Source organism: Talpa occidentalis, unplaced genomic scaffold (assembly GCF_014898055.3).
Source record: "Talpa occidentalis isolate TD23 unplaced genomic scaffold, MPIMG_talOcc4v2.1 talOcc4.8, whole genome shotgun sequence".
Classification (NCBI taxonomy): Eukaryota; Metazoa; Chordata; class Mammalia; order Eulipotyphla; family Talpidae; genus Talpa; species Talpa occidentalis.
In genome coordinates, this window is record NW_023605194.1 from 3868057 (window position 1) to 3888915 (window position 20859).

General features: G+C 45.6%; 1 protein-coding gene across 4 annotated transcripts in view; it reads right to left on the reverse strand.

Moving 5' to 3' along the window:
• ZRANB1 (zinc finger RANBP2-type containing 1) overlaps nucleotides 1–18551 on the reverse strand; it is a 60931-nt gene extending 42380 nt beyond the window's left edge. For 3 of the 4 annotated variants that reach the window (XM_054690058.1, XM_037497539.2, XM_037497538.2), the window contains exon 1: nucleotides 17395–17453. The gene's annotated coding sequence lies outside the window, so the exon portion shown is untranslated. Of the gene's footprint in view, nucleotides 1–17394; nucleotides 17454–18526 lie in introns of those variants that run through there. The other variant, XM_054690057.1, reaches the window with a different exon arrangement.
• Nucleotides 18552–20859: the final 2308 nt, after the last annotated feature.

The following is a 20859-nucleotide window of genomic DNA, read 5'->3' on the forward strand; positions in this document are numbered from 1 at the left end:
ATGCAAATTAAAAACCACCTGCCAGGCCTCCCTGGTGGTGCAGTGGGTTGAGCGCCGTGCTTGAAGCTGTCCGCAGCCTCTGCAGTGCAGGTTCGATTCCTGGCCAGCCAGGGAGAAACCCACATGGTGCAGCAGATGTCTCCTACCTCGCCCGCTGCTCCCCTCAGCAGTGTCTTTGGTCCATCTGCCGATTCTGCTCCCTGTTCTGTCTCTGGTGAATTCTTTCACCCTCCCATGCCTCTGACCTGTACCCCAATTCTTGTATAAATAAATAAATATTTGTTTTAAAAAACCCACCTGCCAAGATGACACTGGCTTCACTGGCACTGCAGCTTCACTGACCCTACAACTTGTACTCCTAACTTAACTCCCATCAAAGCTATATGCTCAAAACTCAAGAATTTTAAACTTACATTTAAATTGTCAACATTGCATTCATGTTAGGAAAAACCGTAACAATAGTTACAATTCTAATGGGCTTTCTTTAAATCATTAGACCACCAGCAATCTACTGGTTAAAACAGAAGGTCTAGGAAATGAAATTAATTGACGGTGGTGTTCAATCTCTCACGTAACAATAATAATGCTCTATCTTTTCACCTACTATTCACTTCAAGAGGAATTCTACCTCTGAACACACTAGGGCCTTATCTGTAATTTCGCCAACTTCCTAGATTTATGCTCTCCAAGTTTCTAGAAAGTAAAAGGAAAGAGGAGTAACACATAGGTATCTTGAGCTACCATAGAAACCATCTTAATATGGTTCCTTTACAGATAAGAGGCACCAAAAATCAATCACATCCTCCCAATTATAGCCAAAGAAAATGAATTTAACATAACAACCTATGACAACTAGCCAAAACTCTACTGTGTGCTCAGAATGTGGAGAGAGTAGGCAAAGCACTATCGTGCACCCCAAATACCTGCAAACTAACTAGGGAAGACTAGTTCTCTTATACCAGTGGGAGGGAGACCATATTCTCCAGTAGCACACACAGACATTTAAAATAACTTCTGCAATGGTGCCTCCCTGGTGGTGCAGCGGTTGAGCGCTGGGTTGCGAAGCTGCCCGCAGCCTCTGCAGCGCCGGTTCGGTTCCTGGCCACCGGGCGAGGGTCCGACATGGTGCACAGACCTCTCCTACCGCACTTGCTGCTCCCTTCAGCAGTGTACTTAGTCAGTCTGCCTGTTCTGCTCCCTGCACTGGTGAATTCTCTCACCCTCCCGCGCTTCTGACTGTACCCAGTGCTTGTATAAATAAATAAATCTTAAAAAATAAAGTAAAATAACTTCTGCAATAAATATGAACATGCTTCCTCATTCAAAATTTGATTTCTTCCCTTATCCTACCCTTTCTCTGCCCACACCCAACAGATTAGTCCCAAGTCCCAATGAACAGAGCATCTTTAGGAACCAAGATTTGTTACTATGCCTGCACTGCAGCTAAGGGCCATGTCTTACCAGACACTACGGATGCTCCCTGTGTGACAGAGGAAAGAGGGGTAGAAATTTGGAACTTTTAGATAATCAGTGAGTGCTGATATGAAACAAAGAAAAAGCTGTGAAAAGCAGACACACTAAATGGATTAGCCATTCCAAAGGAAACCAACTCAGATTTATCTCATCAGGAAATAACTTTTTCCTTTTAGCTCAAAACTTTGTTCACTGTATATGCAGAACTATGTCCGGCACACAGAGGTGGAGGAATGTCAGGCCAATTTGTTTCATAATGTTGCCAGGGTCAGTTTTATCAAGTAATAAAAAACTCAAACTTAAGCATGTACTGTGTGCCGGGCATATTTCTACATATACAGTAACTAATTCAAGCTTCAGAACCCTATGAAACAGGTCCTATGATACCCAATTTTAAAGATTGGGAACAGATATAGAAAAATTGAGTGAACCTCCCTCAAATCGCAAAGCTACTAAGTGGCAGACTCCCGAGTCTGCATTACACACTCACTGCTGCTGAAACCAGTGACCTGCTCCCATTATCCAGAATGTGAGCTGTGAGTGAACTGCACTTAATTCCTAACTAAGCAGTTATTTAGATACAGACAATATCTAAACAAGCAAACTTTTATAATTTAACACTTTGCTCCAATTCTAGCATTTAAAAATGATGCAGAATCTTCCCAAAGCATAATCTAAATTAAGTACTGCAAAATGTCTTAAAAGTTGAGCAAGACAGAATAGAAGTTATTTATAAAATAACAACATATACTAAATACAGCAGACAAAATTGAATACAAAAAGACAATTCGGAGTATTCACCATAGCTTCAGACTATAAAATATCTTGAGTATTTTTTTTTGGTAGATAATCACTGAGAAAGAAAATAAATATTAATAAAAGTCAGTTTGACTTTTCTTAAACTAATTACTCTAAATCAGCTACTAAAGACCCACAGTGTATCACTTAATTTAAGAATTGAAAAGACTTCCATTTTCATTCAGACAATGGAGGAAAAAGGAAACCCTCCCCAAATGACACGTGTACACACTGAATTACAGTACCTACACATGGTTGTTTTAAAGGAAAACAAGAATGTGAGATAGTAAACAAATATTTTTTATCTCTTAAAGCCTCAACTTTCTCATTTGTAAATAAATAAGCCAGAACAAAATAATCTTCAGAATCTTCACTCCATGTACAAAACTTAGAGTCTTACATCTAAGTAAAGACTCACTTTAAATCTTCTCTACTGAATTTATTTTCCAAGTGTTCTATTTAAAAAAAAAAAAAAAAAAATTTTTTTTTTTTTTGGGCCTCCCGGGTGGCACAGTGGTTGAGCGCAGGGTTGCGAAGCTGCCCGAAGCCTCTGCAGCACCTGTTCGATCCCCAGCGGATGGGCGAGGGTCCCACATGGCGGTGCAGACCTCTCCTGCCTCCGCTGCTCCCCTCAGCAGTGTACTTCATTGGTCTCCCTGCTCTGGCTCTGGTGAATTCTCTCACCCTCCCGCGCTTCTGACTGTACCCAGTGCTTGTATGTATGTATGTATGTATGTATGCATGTATAAATAAATAAATAAATAAATATCTTTTTTAAAAAAGAAACTTTTTAACTTTTCCCTGCTCCATATTCAACAAGTTAGTCACAAATGAAGCCCAAATTTCAAAATATATACTGTCAATATGCATTTTATACTAGTGTCACAAAATATATCTAAGGTTTCAAAAAATAAAGCTATCATATGCCATCCCATCTATGACCAATCTACACCAAATAATAGTTATCAAACCTGAATATGGTCACACTTCTAGATCTAACTACCAGTTGTCAAGCTACAGGGACCATAAGCACAAACTAAATCCATGAAGATGCAATAAGTTTGTGTGCATACACGTGTGTATATATATGTACACACATAAAATTATATACAAGTTTACAATTGTGTGTGAGAAGGCAGGGGAATCTGAACACTGATTTAAGATCTAAAAATTTTTTAAATTTTAAGGTATGATTAACAATAGGATACCCATGTTTTTAAGAGTCTTTTTCTTCTAGAGATACCTGCTGAAATATTTATAGTATTATATCTGGAATTTGTTATAAAATAACACATTGGGAACAACAAGTGCTAGAAAGGAGTCAGAGAAAGAAGAACCGCAAACACAGTTGGAAATGTAAAGTGATGCGGCCATTTAGGGAAGCAATCTGGTTTGACCTTAAAAAATGAAAAATGGAAATACAATATTGACCCAGAAATCCCACTTTTGGGCATCCACTCAAAGAACATGAAAGCATCAACTGGAAAAATGATACACCGTACAATGTTTACTGCAGCACTATTTACACTAGCTAAAACAACAGCTAGAGGGTCTGATGATAGAGGATTGGATTAAGGAGTGGTTATCTATACAATATTACTCAGCTATAACTTAAAAAAATGAAATGTTGCCATTTACAACAAAATGGAATTTAAATGGAATTATGTACAATAAACAAAACAAAAGCAAATATTGGACATTCACATGGCAGAAGATTCAAAATAAGTAAAATTTAAAAAAAAAAAAAAAACCACTGCAGACACAAATAAATGAAGTGAGGTTTTGAGGTTAAAAGGGAGGGGGCAAGGAGACAGAAAGGGTCAGATACAAGGGACAGTGGTAGGGAAAAAGTACATATAAGCCTTCCTCAGTGGAGTTTGCATTTAAAGGTATTTAAATGGGAAGAAATAAGAGAATGTAAACGGGGGTGAGGGGCACATGAGGATTCATTCTCCTAGTCTCTCTATATTATGCTTGCAATTTTCCACAATGAAATTTTTTAAATCAGTAAAGTAACTGAAAGTAGTTTCATAAAAGGCTATCAAATATGAACCAGACTTTCTTTCATCCTAAATTTGTACAGACAAATATCACACATCAGAAAACTAAAACAGACCTGAAGTGAAGTGGTAAAAAAACCTGTCTTCTCAATAGCTCAATAGCTTTCATAAGTACAGACACAAAAATCCTCAGAAAAATATTAGCAAATCAGGGCCTCCCTGGTGGTGCAAGGGGTTAAAGCACCGCACTATGAAGTAATCCGCAGCCAAGGCAGCATGAGTTCCATCCACAGCCCGCCAGGAGCAACCCACACGGCGCGGCAGACCTCTCCTGCCTCACCCGCTGCTCCCCTCAGCAGTGTGTTTCAGTCAATCTGCCTGTTCTCTTCCACACTCTGTCTCTGGTGGATCCTCTCACCTCCCGCATCTCTGGCCTGCACCCCAGCTCTTGTATGCATAAATAATCTTTTAAAAAAATTAGCAAATCAAAACTAAGGATGTATAAAAAGAATTATATTTCACAACCAAGTGGTGTCACCTAGACTTTGAGAGGCTCACTCTATATCCAGAAGTCAATTAATGGAATTCAGATCATCTTATCTAGATGCTAAAAGTCACATGATCACAGGAACACATGTAGAAAAGGCACCTGACAAAATCTAACACATGCTCATTAAAAATAAAACAAACCTCTCAGCAAACTAGGAATAAAGAGGAACTTTCTCACCATAATAAAGAGCATGTACAAAAAAACTTAGACCTAACATCATACTTAATGTTGAGAAATGAGAGACTTTCTGCTAGGGAAATTCTAAGTTCTAGCTAAAAGGCATACAAGTTGGAAAAGAAGAAACAAGTGTCTTTATTCACAAATGACATGATTATTCATATAGAAAATCGTTCTCTCTCCCCCCACCCCCAGCTATGAAGCAATCACAGCAAGTTTGCAGGACACAAGATTAATGTACAAAAGTCAACTGTTTTCCTATAGACCAGCACAGAACAAATGGAACTCAAAAATAAAAACACATCACCATTTATATTACCAGCCCTAAAACTAAGAGACTCAGGCATACATCCAATAAAATCTGTACCATCTCTACATGAGAAAACCTACTAAGCTCTGATGAAAAAAGCCAAAGACCCCGGGGAAAGACATTCCACGTTCAAGGAAAGGAGACTCAACGATGTCAAGATGCCACTTCTTCCCAATTTGATTAAGAGATTGAAAGCAATCCCAACCAAAATTCCCTTAAGGATATGCACCCACTGAATCTAAAGTTTATATATATACGCAAATGAACTAGACAACACAGTACTAAGTCAGAAGACTGACATTATCCGACTTCAAGACTCACTATACAGCTACAAGTAATGAAGAAGGGGGGCGGGGGATGTAGACAGGCTGATGGAAAAGAGAGAGCCCAGACCCACATAAATACTGATGCGACAAGGAGTAAAAGCAAGACAATGGAGAAAAGATCATTTTTTTCGACAAATGGTGCCAGAACAACTGGAAAGCCATACACAGAGAAATGACTCCATTCACAGATTTCACACCCTTCACAAAAATTGACTCAAAATGGATCACAAACCTAAATGTTAAAGGCAAAACTACAAAATTTGTAAGAGATAACATAGAAGGAAATCTAGATGACCTTGGCTGTGGCAATGACTTTTCAGATACATGACCAAAGGGACAGTCATAAAAGAAATAACTGATATACTGAATTTGTGAAAAGTAAAACCCCCTGCTCTGCAAGATTTACCAGCCGGACCTAGGGACCGTGGCGCAAGCCATTAGCCCTAAGGGTCACTGCAGGGTGAGGTGCAGCAATTTTCCATAAAAACTTTACAGTTTGTCAATACCCACAAAACAATTTGCTGGGATTTTGATTTTCAAGGTAAGTCAGAGAACAGCGAAAAAATATTTTCAAAACACCCATCTGATAAGGAATATTGTACAAAATATACAAAGAACTCTTAAAACTTGACAAGAAAACAAAAAACCAATTTTAAAACAGGCAAAAGACCTGAAAAGACACCTCGCTAAAAAAGAGAGACAAATGGGAAATGAGTATATGACAAGTGCTCAAAAGCCTATGTCACTGGAGTTACAATTACAAGCAGCAATGAAATACCACGATGCACCTATTAAAGCAGCCAAGACGCTGGTGCAGATGGGGAGCGACAGAACTCTCGCTCCCTCCTGGCAGGAGTGCAGAAACTTCTGAAGACAATTCAGCAATTTCTTACAAAACTAAACAAACTTACCAAGTCATCCAGCACTCATACACCTTGAGTATTTACCCAAAGAATTTAAAAACTGAAGTCCACATAAAAACCTGCACACAAATAGTTTATTCATAATCACCACAACCTGCAAACAACCAAAATGTCCTTCAGTGGGTGGATGGTTACACACACTATGGCGCCTCCAAACAGGGAAATATTCAACACTAACAAGAAGTGAGCTATGAAGGCATGAAGGAAACTTAAAATATGCTGATTCAGTGAGCAGAGTCATTCAAAAATGGCTACATTCTATGATTCCAATAGGCAGACAGCTGCCTTCTGGAGAAGCAACCTATGGAGGAAGCACAACTAGCAGTGGTTCCAGAGGCTGGGAAGAGGAAGGGTTGAAGAAGAACACAGGACTTTCAGGGCAGTGAAACAACACTGCCTGATACTATAACAGCGGAGACCTGTCATCACAGGTCATCACATTTGTCAGAAACCACAGAATGTGCAACACCAGGAGTGAGCCCTAAAGTAATCGATGGAATGTGGGTGCTAATGACGTGTCAGCATAGATTCATCAACTGCACAAATGAAGCACTCTGGTGCAGATGATAGTGGCAGTGGTTGTGCATGTATGGGGGCAGGGGTTGTATGAAACTGTATTTTCTGCTCAATTTTGCTGTGAACCTAAACGGCTCCAAAAAATGAAGTCTATTTTTTTTTTTTATCTGCTTATAGCAACATGTCTAGTCACTGACGGACAGGAAACATTTTATTAAAAAAAAAAATTTCTTTTTTTTTTAAATCAGCACTCAAAGAACATGAGGAGTTTTTAAAAGGACACAGGAATTTCTGGTGTGAACTTACAACTGCTCTAAAAAAAAATAAAACCACACTTATAAATCTTAAAATAAATACAAGGAAACAGAAACTCTCACTAACCAAAACTGGATCAACCTGTGCATCCACATTAAAGGATTTTTAAAGCACTGAATAAAATAAAAATTCCTAAGCATACATGGATGTAAACAAATTAATGGGGAAAGCTCTTCCTTACCGTGGAAATCCAACTAATAAAAAAAGGAATGACTGGCTTACCAAACCAACACTTGGCAATCTTCAAAACTGACTCAGGAAAGAATCACTAGTGGATGTTAAAACCAGTGGGTGGGGCCTCCCTTGGTGGCGCAGTGTTTGAGCGCTGGGCTGCGAAGCTGCCCACAGCCTCTGCAGTGCTAGTTCGATCCCCCAACGCAGGGCGAGGGTCCCACATGGCGCACAGACCTCTCCTGCCGCCCGCTGCTCCCCTCAGCAGTGTACTTCGGTCCTTCTGCCTGCTCTGCTCCCTGCTCTGGCTCTGGTGAATTCTCTCACCCTCCCGCGCTTCTGACTGTGCCCAGTGATTGTATAAATAATCTTTAAAAAAAAAAACAAAACAGTGGGTGAAAATGTGAGGATGAACAAAATATTTCAATAGCCACCAAGTATCCCCCCACAATAGCCTTAACCAAGTAAACAAAGCCTGCATCCCAGCAAAATGACATCACTCTGCTCTTGATTACTACACTTGCCCAAAGTAGGTATCATCATGGAAGAGCAGCAGCCATACCATAGTATCCACCTTCTACAAGGTAACTTAAGTCCCACATTCAAAAACATCACACCATGAAATACAGGGACTTTACTACTCCAGTTTAAGGAGCTTATAAAAAAACAAAAACAAAAACATGGCAACAGACTGCAACACATAATCAGAGTTTTTTTGCTTTTATAAAGAACACTAATGGAACAAGTGACAAAATATGGCAATATTTACAGAACCTCATCAAGGTTCTATAAACAATATCATTTAGTATTAATTGCCTGATCATAGTATTTTCGGTGTGGAAGAGAAAGACCTTGTTTTTAGGACACACTAAAATACTGAGGGATAAAAGGGCATCAAGTCTGCACCTGACTTTCAAACAGTTCTGAGATGAAGATCTATCAGTATTTATATATACATCCATATCACACAATAAATCTTACAATTAACAAAGTACTTTCACATATATCATTTCTACCCGGACAAAAACCAAGAATCTGGTACAGAAGAGTCCTTTCACATGAGAGTAATAAGGCTTCCAGGGCCTCCCGGGTGGTGCAGCAGGTTGAGCATAGCACTATGAAGCTGCCCGCAGCCTCTGCAGCGCCGGTTGGATCCCAGCTGGCAGGCGAGGGTCCCACATGGCGCTGCAGACCTCGCCTGGCTCGCCCGCTGTTCCCCTCAGTAGTATATTTTGTCAGTCTGCCTGTTCTGTTCCCCACTCTGTCTCTGGTGAATCCTCTCACCCTCCCGCGCATCTGGCCTATACCCTGGTTCTTGTATAAAATAAATAAATAAATCTTTAAAAAAAAAATTTGGCTTCCAATATCCTAAACCTTCTCAAGAGTTTTCCTTGTTTCCATTCTACCACTGAACCCTAGTTCATCAACAATTTACTGCTCTACCGGCTCTCCTACCTTTACCACTCCACATCGCTGGCAGAATGGTCTTTAAAAAAACAACGAGGGCCTCCCTGGTGGCGCAGGGGTTAAGCACTGCACTATGAAGCAACCCGCAGCCTCTGCAGCACGAGTCCAATCCCCCGCCCGCCAGGAAGCAACCCACATGGCACAGCAGATCTCTCAGGTCTCGCCCGCTGCTCCCCTCAGCAGTGTATTTCAGTCAGTCTGCCTGTTCTGCTCCCCACTCTATCTCAGGTGAATCCTCTCTCTCTCTCTCTCTCTCTCTCTCTCTCTCTCTCTCTCTCTCTCTCTCTCACACACACACACACACACACACACACACATATACACCCGCATCTCTGGCCTGTACCCCAGCTCTTGTATGCATAAATAAATAAATCTTTAAAAAAGAGAGAAAAAGAAATATCTAGTGCCACTATCCTGCAGTTTGCATTATTCAACATCCTACTAAAGCTAAAAATCCTGAGCAGGGAGGGCATAAAATGCCCTTCCAAAATGTTTCATGACTGGTCTGAGTGTCTTCTCAGCCACCCTTCCAAACAGACAAGACACATACACATCGAGGGCATGCTCCAGTTTCTCCTTCAGTGATGGAGCACTGCCTTTCACCAAACCCTATTACGGTGAAATTGAAATTATCTGACTATGGGAAGGGCAGTTCCACTTCTTAACAGTGATGCCCAACTCTCCCACACAGAAGAAAATATACTGCATGTCTTACATGTGAGTTCCTGCCCCTCTCCATTTCTTACTGAATCTGGCAGGATAGCTAAATCCTTAAAATCCAAGCCTCTTCGCATGAAAAAAAACTGTCATAATACCTCACCTGCCCTTTAAGGAGAGGTTAAAACCGATTATATATCAAGATCCAAATCCTACAGTATTATAAACAATTGCGAGCCTGAAATAATACCACCATAAATTTTATATGGCACTTTAGGCCACAGAACACTTATATTTTTCATTTTATCCTCAGAACCCCCAGGTACTCCCCGCCAAGGTACCCTACAATCCCCATAAGGTACAAGTGTCTTCATTTTAGTAACAAAAAATCTATGGCTCCAGTGCCTCCCCTGGTGGCGCAGCGGTTGAGCGGTGGGCTGCGAGGCTGCCCACAGCTTCTGCAGCGCAGGTTCGTTCCCCGGCTGCCGACGAGGGTCCCAAAAAAAAAAAAAGAAACATAAATTGCTGGGTTGTAAGACAGGTTGGCTGTACCATCACTGTCTCTAGCAAACACACAGCATTAACACCTCCGAAACAAATCCCAAAATGTTTACTGTCTTCAGATTCCCCTCCTTGTTGGAGCCACCATTATTATCTCCATTACCAAATAGCCACCAGCTGATTCTGCTGCTTCGCCTCTATCTACCAGCCAATGTAGGAGCCAGAAGCACCTGTCAGAAATGTAAACCAGGTCACCACACAAGACTTAAAATCCTCTACCGGCTTCCCAAACCACTCAGAAAGAAATTAAAATTCTAATCTTTTACAAACAGCTCGTTCTCACCTTATAGTAGAAACCCTGTCTCTTCTTTCCCAGGATTTTCCTGGGCCAGCTCCTATTGCTGTGATCTAGGTCTAAATAGCACCTCAGGAACTTTCCGGACAACGAATCCTCCACCACAGCACCCGCACTCTCAGTATCTGCACAGTATTTATCACTAGTATTTTTTTCTTGTTTCCGCCATGACTGCCTCCCCACACTAGAATGTAAACACAAGTAGAAGGGACTTTGTCTCATTCAGGAGGGGGTCTCAACAACTGGCAGAGTTGCTTTCAGAAATGCTTAACACTCAACAGGGCATCATTTAATGTCTTCACTTTAATTCTTTTTAACAATGTTTCTTATATCATCTCCTTTCTGAAAATCATAAACAACCTCAGAATCACTACTACTGTTAACTTAATTTGCTGAATAAATTTCTATAAAAACAATTCCTTCAGGGCCTCCTTGGTGGTGTAGGGGTTAAAGTCTCAGCCCTCTCAAGCTATCACCAGCCTCTGCAACATGAGTTCTATCCCTCCAGGGAGCTGACCCACGAGGAGCAGCACACCTCTCCCGTCTCACCCGCTGCTCCCCTAGGCAGTGTATTTCAGTAGATCTGCCTGTTCTGCTCCCCACTCGTCTGTGAATCCGCTCACCCCCTGGACCTCTGGCCTGTACCCAGTTCTTGTATGCAAATAAAAATAAATATTTTTTAAAAATTTAATAGTCTTCAACTTAATAGAACAGCTACCCCCCATCCTAGCCTCCCGCTTGCCATCTGTAGAGATGACCCACACTGAACAGGGTCACTCTTCCCTAGTCCCCAGCGCCTTGACAATACCAGCTCTGCGCAAACATGATGATGAGGGATTGGAGACAGAAAAAGGCATGTATGACCAGGTGCCAGGAATGCCTTTCCAACATCATGTGCATGCTTCACCACACTGAACCCTCTCTAGTCCTTAGATGCAACATGCAAGCGCCATGTCTCCATGCTTTCACTCCCAACGGCACAGGATTCTCTCCCACTCCTACCCACTGCTCTTATCTGACCCAAATACCTAGAAGACTTCAAGAGGCGCACAAAGGTTTCCACCTCTGTAAAGTCCTCCCTAACCCAATCCTAATCTTGTACTAAATTTAGTCACTTTTTTTTACCCCTTCACAGTACTTAGTTTCATGGAATATTACTTGTTTCTAATAAACAACTGGGAAATTTTCATTTCTCTGTCTCTATAAATAGTGTCTTATGCAACAGTTCCTTACTAATCATTCAGTCAATAAAAAGCAACCTGATATTCTATGGCTATCAAAGGATAATCCAAATAACAGTCAAAAATAGTTCTGAAAATTGCTATCGTTCTCCTGCTTAAAAACAAACCCTAGCTTCATTAACTACCAAAAAGTGAAATTAACAGCCCAATCCAACCAATAAAGCAAAGGATTTAGAAGTAGTTAAAAATCACAGAAATAATGTTCTGCCTTAAAAATTCCCATCACAAGTGCATTGCTGCAATTTAATGTGTGACACTAAGTAGAGGTCCTTTTCTCCATTTGCAAAATAAGGATAATTTATTCATATAGCCAGGGAATACTGTCTTGCAACAATCCATTTGTAGGCGGGAGTAAATACATTCCTAAAGCAGAGTACATTTCAGGAAACGGCCCTGGGACAAGTGGATAGCCATGTGCAAAGTCCAAACTTGGGCCCTTACCTCATACTATATACAGAATTTAACTGAATATTATGATACTTTTAAACGTTAAGAGTTAAAATTATACAATTCTTAGAAGAAAACCTAGATGTAAATCATCTTGATCATGGATTAGGCGATGGTTTCCTGGAGACATCAAAAGCAAAAGGACAGGGCCTCTCTGGTGGCACAAGGGGTTAAGCACCGTACTATGAAGCAAACCACAGCCTCTGCAGTACAAGTTCGATCCCCGGCCAGCCAGGGAGCTACCCACATGGCACAGCAGACCTCTCCTGTCTCGCCCACTGCTCCCCGCAGCAGTGCTTTTCAGTCAGTCTGCCTGTTCTGCTCCCCACTCGGTCTCTGGTGAATCCTCTCACCCCCACATCTCTGGCCTGTACCCCAACTCTTGTATGCATAAATAAATAAATCTTTCTTAAAAAAATAAGCAAAGGGACAAAGGAAAACAGTGAACTGGGCTACAAATTCAAACGTTTTGTGCTTCAAAGAGACAATCAGGAAAGAGAAAGGACAGGGCCTCCCCGGTGGCACAGGCAATTGAGCGCTGCGCTGTGAAGCTGTCCGCAGCCTCTGCAGTGCCAGTTCGATCCCGGCCGGCCGGCGAGGGTCCCACATGGCACGGCAGACCTCTCCTGTCTCATCCACTGCTCCCCTCAGCAGTGTATTTTGTCCATCTGCCTATTCTGTTCCCCACTCTGTCTCTGGTGAATCCTGTCACACACACACACACACACACACCCCGCGAATCTGGCCTGTACCCCGGTTCTTGTATAAATAAATAAATCTAAAAAAAAGAGAAAGGGCAGGAGAAAAATATATAAATGATGTATTTGACCTGTATCCAGAATACCTAAAGAACTCTTACAACGCAAAGATAAAAAGACAAATAATCCAATTGAAAATGGACAAAGAACTGGAACAGAGATTTCTCTAAAGTAGGTTCACAAGTGGCCAATAAACACTTGAAAAGATGCTCAATACTATTACTCATCAATGAAATGCAAATAAAAATTAGGTCATGACACCTCACTAGGATACCAACAACAAATGCTGATGACGATACAGAGAAGAAGCCATCATACACTACTGACAGATTTTCAGCAATGGCACAAACACTTTGGAAAAGTCTGGAAGTTCTTCAAAAGTTAATCAGAGCTGGTATATGAACCAGAAATGCCACCCCTAGGTAGACACCCAAAAGAAACAAAAACTTATGACCACACAAATACTTGGACAGGAATGTTCATAACAGCATATTTCACAACAGCAAAAAGTTGTAACAACCTAATAGTCCATTAATTAATAAATGGATAAACATAAAATATGGTGTGTGTATATACACACAATATTACTCAGCTATACAAAAGAATTAATTACTGGCGGGCCTCCCTGGTGGCGCAGCGGTTGAGCGCTGGGATGTGAAGCTGCCCGCGGCCTCTGCAGCACCGGTTCGATCCCCGGCTGCTCCCGGGCCACAGGAGGAGGGTCCCACATGGCGCGCAGACCTCTCCTGCCGCCCGCTGCTCCCCCCAGCAGTGTACTTCGGTCCTTCTGCCTGCTCTGCTCCCCGCTCTGGCTCTGGTGAATCCTCTCACCCTCCCGCGCTTCTGACTGTACCCAGTGCTTGTATAAATAAATTTTAAATAAATTTTATATTCACTTTACCTTACCAATCCCCATTTTGAAATTCTAACTGCTGGCTCTTGTCAAAAAGTTCATCTTAACCAAAATACCAGTCCTAGAAAAAGAAAAATGCTTACCAGATTTCTCAAGTGGTGAAATTACTGGCATAATTCTATATAAGCGTCATTCACAAATGCAAATACCCTAAGTAAAAATGCTTAGTGTTTCTGGGAAGTTTACTACCAACTAATTTCAGCCTCACTTATGCTAAAATGGTTTCTGAAACATAAAAAGGTTTTATGTAAACTACTTTCTTAAAAAATCAGTTAAGTTCAATGGGAAAAAATATTTTTGATGAACTGGAGGAATAAGTTTCCATACAGATGCAACGAATAACTCCAGACAATTTACTGAGACTGTCTAGCCATGAAATACCAGGCCTCCACCTACCTCACCCACACAACAGACACAAACATCCATTTCCCAGCTCCATCAGCATCCACCTATGTACCACATAATTACAGGTATTATCCCTGGTGCACAAAGACACTGTGGGCCAGCTTGTTTGTGTTTTCTTCCAACAGTGTTGACAGGTCGCAGTGGATCACACATTCTCCTGAGTCTCATCTGCCTCAGGATCAATGACACACACTGCCAACATCTGAGGTTAAGGACGCAAACTGAGAATACTTGCTATTTTCTCCTTCCCATGACACCAGGTGTCGCCTACTTACAAACACGGAGTGGCTGGCCACCCTTAGTGTCACTGGTGCCCAACGCAAACCAAAGTAACTGCCCCAGACTCACATCTGAAGGAAACCACAGAACAGTGGTTCTCATTTTCACATGAAGATATATACGGTCATTATGAAAATGTTGAGCATGCTCTCCAGGAAGAGAACCATGCTAATAATAAATATGACCAAAAACATTTTTAGAGACAGCCATAATTTCAAATATTTTGTCTCATAACTCACAGAAGTCCCAGAAACCCCAATACTCAGAAGCACACTGCATATCCTAGTTTCTTTGTAACCAAAATATTTTGTAGGGTTATATATCCATATTTTCAGTGTTGAATTAAAAAGTCCCCACAGATAACAGGGTTTAAGGTTCATAACCATTTCTCTCTCGGGGATCTAAAACTGGTTGAGAAGCAAAATAAAAACAGAGAGATAAACTGAAATCCAAGTCAAGAAGAAAAGAGTCCCACACAAGAAAAAATAAATCTCTTGGGGTTGAAGCAGTCAGGGCCTTCTCAGGAGACAGGACTCAAGCGGGCCAGAGAAAAGAGCATCGGAGAGAAGAGGGTTCAAAGAGAAAAAGGGACATGAAGGGCCAAGAGGAGGGCGTCAAAGGAACAACAAACACGTTTGTTTGGCTGAAACTAAGGATTCACAATTGGACAAAATAAGAGTTAAGAATGAATGGATCAGAGGGGCCTGCCTCCCTGGTGGTGCAAGGGGTTAAGATACACCTATGAAACTCCCCGAAGCCACTGAGGTACCCATCACCCCCACCCTGCCCCCCGCAACTCTGGTTCCCGCAATCCCAGTTCTTATATGTACAAATAAATCTTTAAAAGAAAAAAAAAAGAAAAGGAATGAATGGATCAGAGTCAGATAATAGAGAATGCTGAGCAGCACACAGGAGCTGAAACTGTGCTTTGCATGTCACAAGGAGTTTTCTGGACCTTTTAAATGTTGTGCTGTGAAGAAACGATAGTGTTAACATAAAATGTGCAAGATATTGTTGACCCAAAGCGTAAGCAGGCACAAATATTCTAAATAAAGGGCCACATCAAAGTCCAGGGACAAAATCAGATTATTGGAGAAGAGCGGGGGTGAGCAGCAATGCCCAAAAAATAAAGCTGAACCAAACTACATAAAAAACTACAGTGGTCTACTTTTGTAACTCCCGATTATTTAAAGCTTTTAAATTATAAGAGTAACATAAGCACAAATGCACATTGGACAGCTCTCGCTGTATTAATTTCCCATGTTTACCCAAAATATTGTACAACTGGGGTGTGAGTTCCAAAACCATGTTAATCCTCCATGTTTAAATGTGATCTGCCATAACCCTTAAAGTGTACAGAGCTGGATCAAGGCCACAACTTCAAATATGCTACCAGAAATGAGTTCATCATACCAACCTCGGCACATTTAAAGAGTAAATAAATGGGTGTCTCAGTGCTCTGAAGCATTAATAAAAGGTGTTGGAACTGCAACAGAAATAAAAATTCCTCATGACATTCAAATAATATCCTCCCCCAAAGTGTAAAATGTGTCATTACCATGCTCTTGGTCCCCCTTATAGCCCGATAAAAAAAGTTATGGAACCTTAGTGTAAGGAAGGGACTGCATACTAGTCATAATTCAAAAGTCAAGGGAGCAGAGTTCTAAATGTGTTTTGAACTCCTCCTGTAATTAATAATAACAATAGCCAGGAGAAAAGGTCCAGCTTTATTTTTCAGTTAGGATGACTTTCCTACGGTCTTTGGCACAGGGCAAGATCAAAATTCCTTATGGTTTGCACACTGAGTCACCCTGTTTCATCAAAACAGGGGTCCCTTTGAGGTCACACAAGTGGTAAATAAGTAGAAAAAGAGAGCACAGAGAGAAGAACCACTCACTACATAACGTTTCCAGGTGCTCAAGATCTGTCTTCGGCTATATTCCTAAAGAAAGTATTCGGTACATTAAATTTACTGACAACATAACAGACCAGACAGTGAGCAAACAGACCAAAGCACTGGACAGAGAGAAGGGCCTTTAGCCTGCCAGTCCAGGGAGTCAGGGGAAACCGATTGAAATTCCAAATTCTCCTAAGAGTTTCAAAACGCCAGCGCACTCCCAGCCTGAACCTAACCTGCCGGTCCCTTGTGCTCCGCGCAAGTATTCCTTACAGTTCTTTTGTCTGTGAAATGGCCCAAACCAAGCCCCAGCGGTGAAAAGAACCGATTCTTGCACTCACAACCGTTGTTGCGAGCGAGAGGAGGAGACGACCTCTCCACTAGGTCCGGCTCCTCTCTCCCCGGGCCACCCCCCATCTCCCCCGGCCACCCCCACCTCCCCCACCCCATTTTCCTAGCAACGACGAGAGGCCCGGGCGGGAGGCGGAGAGGACGCGCCCGGGGACCGAAAGACAAGTTTGGACACCAACTTGCGGCGGTGGGCCCGAGTGTGCGGGGCCCGTTGCAGGGTGGGGGCGAGCGCCCCTCGCTCGCCCGTGGGGCAGGAGCGCGGCGAGGGGGGCGGCGAGGGGGCGCCGGCGGAGGGCGGTGACAGGCGGCGGCCCCGGCCGCCGACGGCAGGTAAACAGGCCGGCCGGACCCACCCTCCACACCCCGGCCGGCCCCGCGGGGCGCCCAAGATGGAAGCGCACGGGCGGCGGGCCGGGCCCCCTCCCCGCGCACCTCTCTCCGCCCGGGGCGACGCGGCCGCCCGGGGGGGGCAGGGGGGCCGGCGCCGCCGGGGACGAGGCCCGGGCCGGCCGCGGCGGGACCGCGGGGGGCCTGCGGCGGGGCGCCCTCCCGGGGCCCGGTTACCTGGCGGCGGCGGCGGCGGCTCCTCCTCCAGCTCCGGCTCCTCCTCCCCGCGCGACGCCCGGCGGCGGCGGCGACGACTCCCCGAGCAGCCCGCGGCGCCGAGCCGAGCCCGGCCCCCTCGGCCTCCCTCCGCGCCGCCGCCCGCCCGCTGCTGCCGCCTCCGCCCGCCCGGCGGTCAGGACATGGTCTCCGCGGGCCCGCGCGCGGCTCCCGGCGGGCGGGGGCGCAGGGGCGGGGAGCGGGCGCGGAGGCGGGGGCGCTCCGCGGGGAGGGGCCGGCGAGCGAGGGGGACGGCTTCGGGCGCTGCGGGTTCCTAATGGCGGCGGCGAGGGGCCCCGGAGCCAAATAAACCCCGCGGCGAGCAGCACAACGTCAAGGCCGGACCCCGCTGCTCGTCGCCCGGTCATTGGCCCCGCGGCCGCGGGCGGCGCAGCCAATGGACGACCGCCTCTTTCCGGGCGCAGGAGGCGGGCCGCGGAAAGGTGACGTCACGCCGGCGCCCGGCCCTGATTGTGAGGCGGCGGCGCGCGCCTCCGCCCCGCCCCCTGAGGGCTGGCCCCGCCCCCGGGCGCTGGCCCCGCCCCCCCGGACCGGGCCGACTGCCTTCCCAGCCGTGCGGGAGACGCGGGCCGGGAGGGGGTTGGGGGGTGAAGGGGATGAGGCGGGGGGGTGGGGGGTGGTAAGGGGGGGCGAGGGGTGAGGAGGGGCGGGGTGGGGGGGACGGGGGGTGAGGGCGGGCGGGGGGTGCTGAGGGGAGGGCGGGGGGTGCCTGAGGGAGGGCGGGGGGTGCCTGAGGGAGGGCGGGGGGCCTGGGGGAGGACGGGGGGCCTGGGGGAGGGCGGGGGGTGCCTGAGGGAGGGCGGGGGGGCCTGGGGGGAGGGCGGGGGGGCTGAGGGGTGCCTGAGGGAGGGCGGGGGGTGCCTGAGGGAGGGCGGGGGGCCTGGGGGAGGGCAGGGGGGGCCTGGGGGAGGGCGCGGGGGGCTGAGGGGGTGCGGCAGGGGTCCCGACGCGGCCCCCCGAGGGCGTCCCCTCCGCGCTCCGGGCCGCCTCCCTGCCCCAGGGCCACCAGGCTTCTCGGCCAGCCCCGGGCTTCAGGCCGGCGGGGGATCCGCCGAGGAACACTTCTTCTCACCGTTTCAAGCTCCGTGAGGCGCCGGGGAAGGTGAACGCTCAGGTCGCGGTAGTTCGCATTTCCAGACTCCCTCACCGTGATCTTCGCGCCCGCCGCCGCGGCGCTGTCCGTGCGCGCGAGGGACGGTCCTGCCGCGCGGGGACGCGTGCCAGCCCCGGGCCGCCCGCCGCTGCCGCTGCCCGGCCCCGACTTTGAGCGAACCCCGCTTTCTCAGGCCGCCTTCCCCGGGAATTGTAAACTCGAGTCGTGGGATGAATCACTGCCGGGGGAAATGTTCATCCGTGAGACCCCCCAGAGCCCAAACTCTAGACAGAGTGTGGTAGGTGCTGGGGGTACATGTCGAGTATTTCTGTTTCTTTTTACCATAAATACAGCCCGTCCTCCAAGTAAGTCGTTTGACCGTTTGCTAAAACCCCATGGATGTCCGATTTTTCCAGTTGGAGAGCTCTTGTGTTGCCCAGTGGAACTTTGCTTTGAGTTTCTCGTACTTCACATTTCAAGAATTTGAAAGACCTTAAAGCAGCAAGTGTTTGGAAGTTGAAGGTGTCCAGAAGTTGTCTGTGGAAGCAGAACCACGACACCGTCGAAAGACAGCTCCCCTCACGGGAGGTGTGCGTCATTCCGCTTAATTGGCTTTGCAAGGCTTGGATGGCGACTTCATTTAGTGAAACTATTCGTGGCATTCTCAGCCTCTCTGCATAAATATGGCAAAGAATGTGTGTACAGCTTCAGGATGATCCCGGAAGGATAATACCTTTTATAACTTCCCCCCACCAACATTTCATAATCGTTGCTATATTTAATCCCCACGGCCGTTCCTGTGATACAGCAGTTTTCAATCATCCTCATCTTCCCAGAGCAACATTATCTGTTCAGGGACTTGTTCATCTATTGAGTTTAAACCGAAACAGTCATTTACTGCAAAACGTAACACACATTCTCAAACATACAATGAACACCGTTGTAGATAAAATTAAACACCGCATTATTGCGTAAGAGCAATGGCTAAACCAACATTTCACTGTGAAAATATTTAAAGGGCCTCTGAGTACATCCAGCACCCCTTCCCGAAGCACAGCTGTGGAACATCTACAGGTTAACAAGAACCACAATTGGGCATGAATGTGCCCTTTGAGTTTGGGGGGGTGGGGGTTACTGTTGGGGTAAGGTTTACTCAGTTTAGCAACATTTAAGTAAGTACCATGTACCAAGAACAAGATGTGTTTGGGGAAACTCTAGAGTAGGAAAGAGGGGCGAGGCCAAATAACCGTCATTATAATGCAAGGTGTAATGTGTGAGGTCAGCCCTAAGGAAGAGCATCCTTCAGTTGAAAGAAAGAGCAAATCCCCAAATGGCTGTAAAAGCTGGAAGGACCCTGGATACAGCGCTGTGGTTCTCAATCTTGACTACAGGAGAGAATTCTTGGGGAAGTTTTTCAAAATCCACATCTCTGAGCTTCTTCCCAAACCTATTGAAATTATCCCCAAGAAAGATGGGGCAATGACAGGTTCCATTTTTTTACAAGAACTGGGGTACAGGCCAGAGGTGCGGGGAGTGAGAAGACTCACCAGAGACAGAGTGGGGAACAGAACAGGCAAACTGGCTGAAATACACTGCCAAGGGGAGCAGCGGGTGAAATAGCAGGGATCGAATTCATGCTGCAGAGGCTGCAGATAGCCCTACAGGCTGTGCTTAACCCCTTGGGCCACCAGGGAGACCCCTGGTTTTTTTAAAAGATTTATTTATTTATGCATACAAGAACAGGGGTACAGGCCAGAGATGCGGGGGGGGGGGTGTGTGTGAAAGGATTCAACAGAGACAGAGTGGGGAGCAGAACAGGCAGATCTACTGAAACACACTGCTGAGGGGAGCAGCAAGCAAGCCGGGAGAGGTCTGCTGCGCCATGTGGGTAGTTTCCTGACTGGCTAGGGATCAAACTTGTGCTGCAGTGGCTGCAAACAACTCTGTAGGGTAAGGAAAAATATCAGGCTTTTCTGCCCTCCTGCCATCAGGATAGATGATGGATCCTTGCAGTCCTGAATGCATGCCTGATGGCGGCACCTGGAGTAGGGTGTGGGCCTAGGTAGATGAGATTCACCTGCGCTAAGACTGGGCTTTTGAGGGCGGCATCACGGGAACACAGCAGCAGCAGAAGCCAAGAGAGAAGCAGAAGCTGAGAGAAGGCCGGAGAGCCCAGATAGAGTGAAGACTTGCTGGGGGTTGGGAGGCCTGCCAGCCTCCCGGCCCCCCAGCACCCTTACCTGCTGTGTACCGGGTAAATCCCAATAAAAAGACCTGCAAAAAGCCACTAAGGACTCTGACTCCTCCTTCAC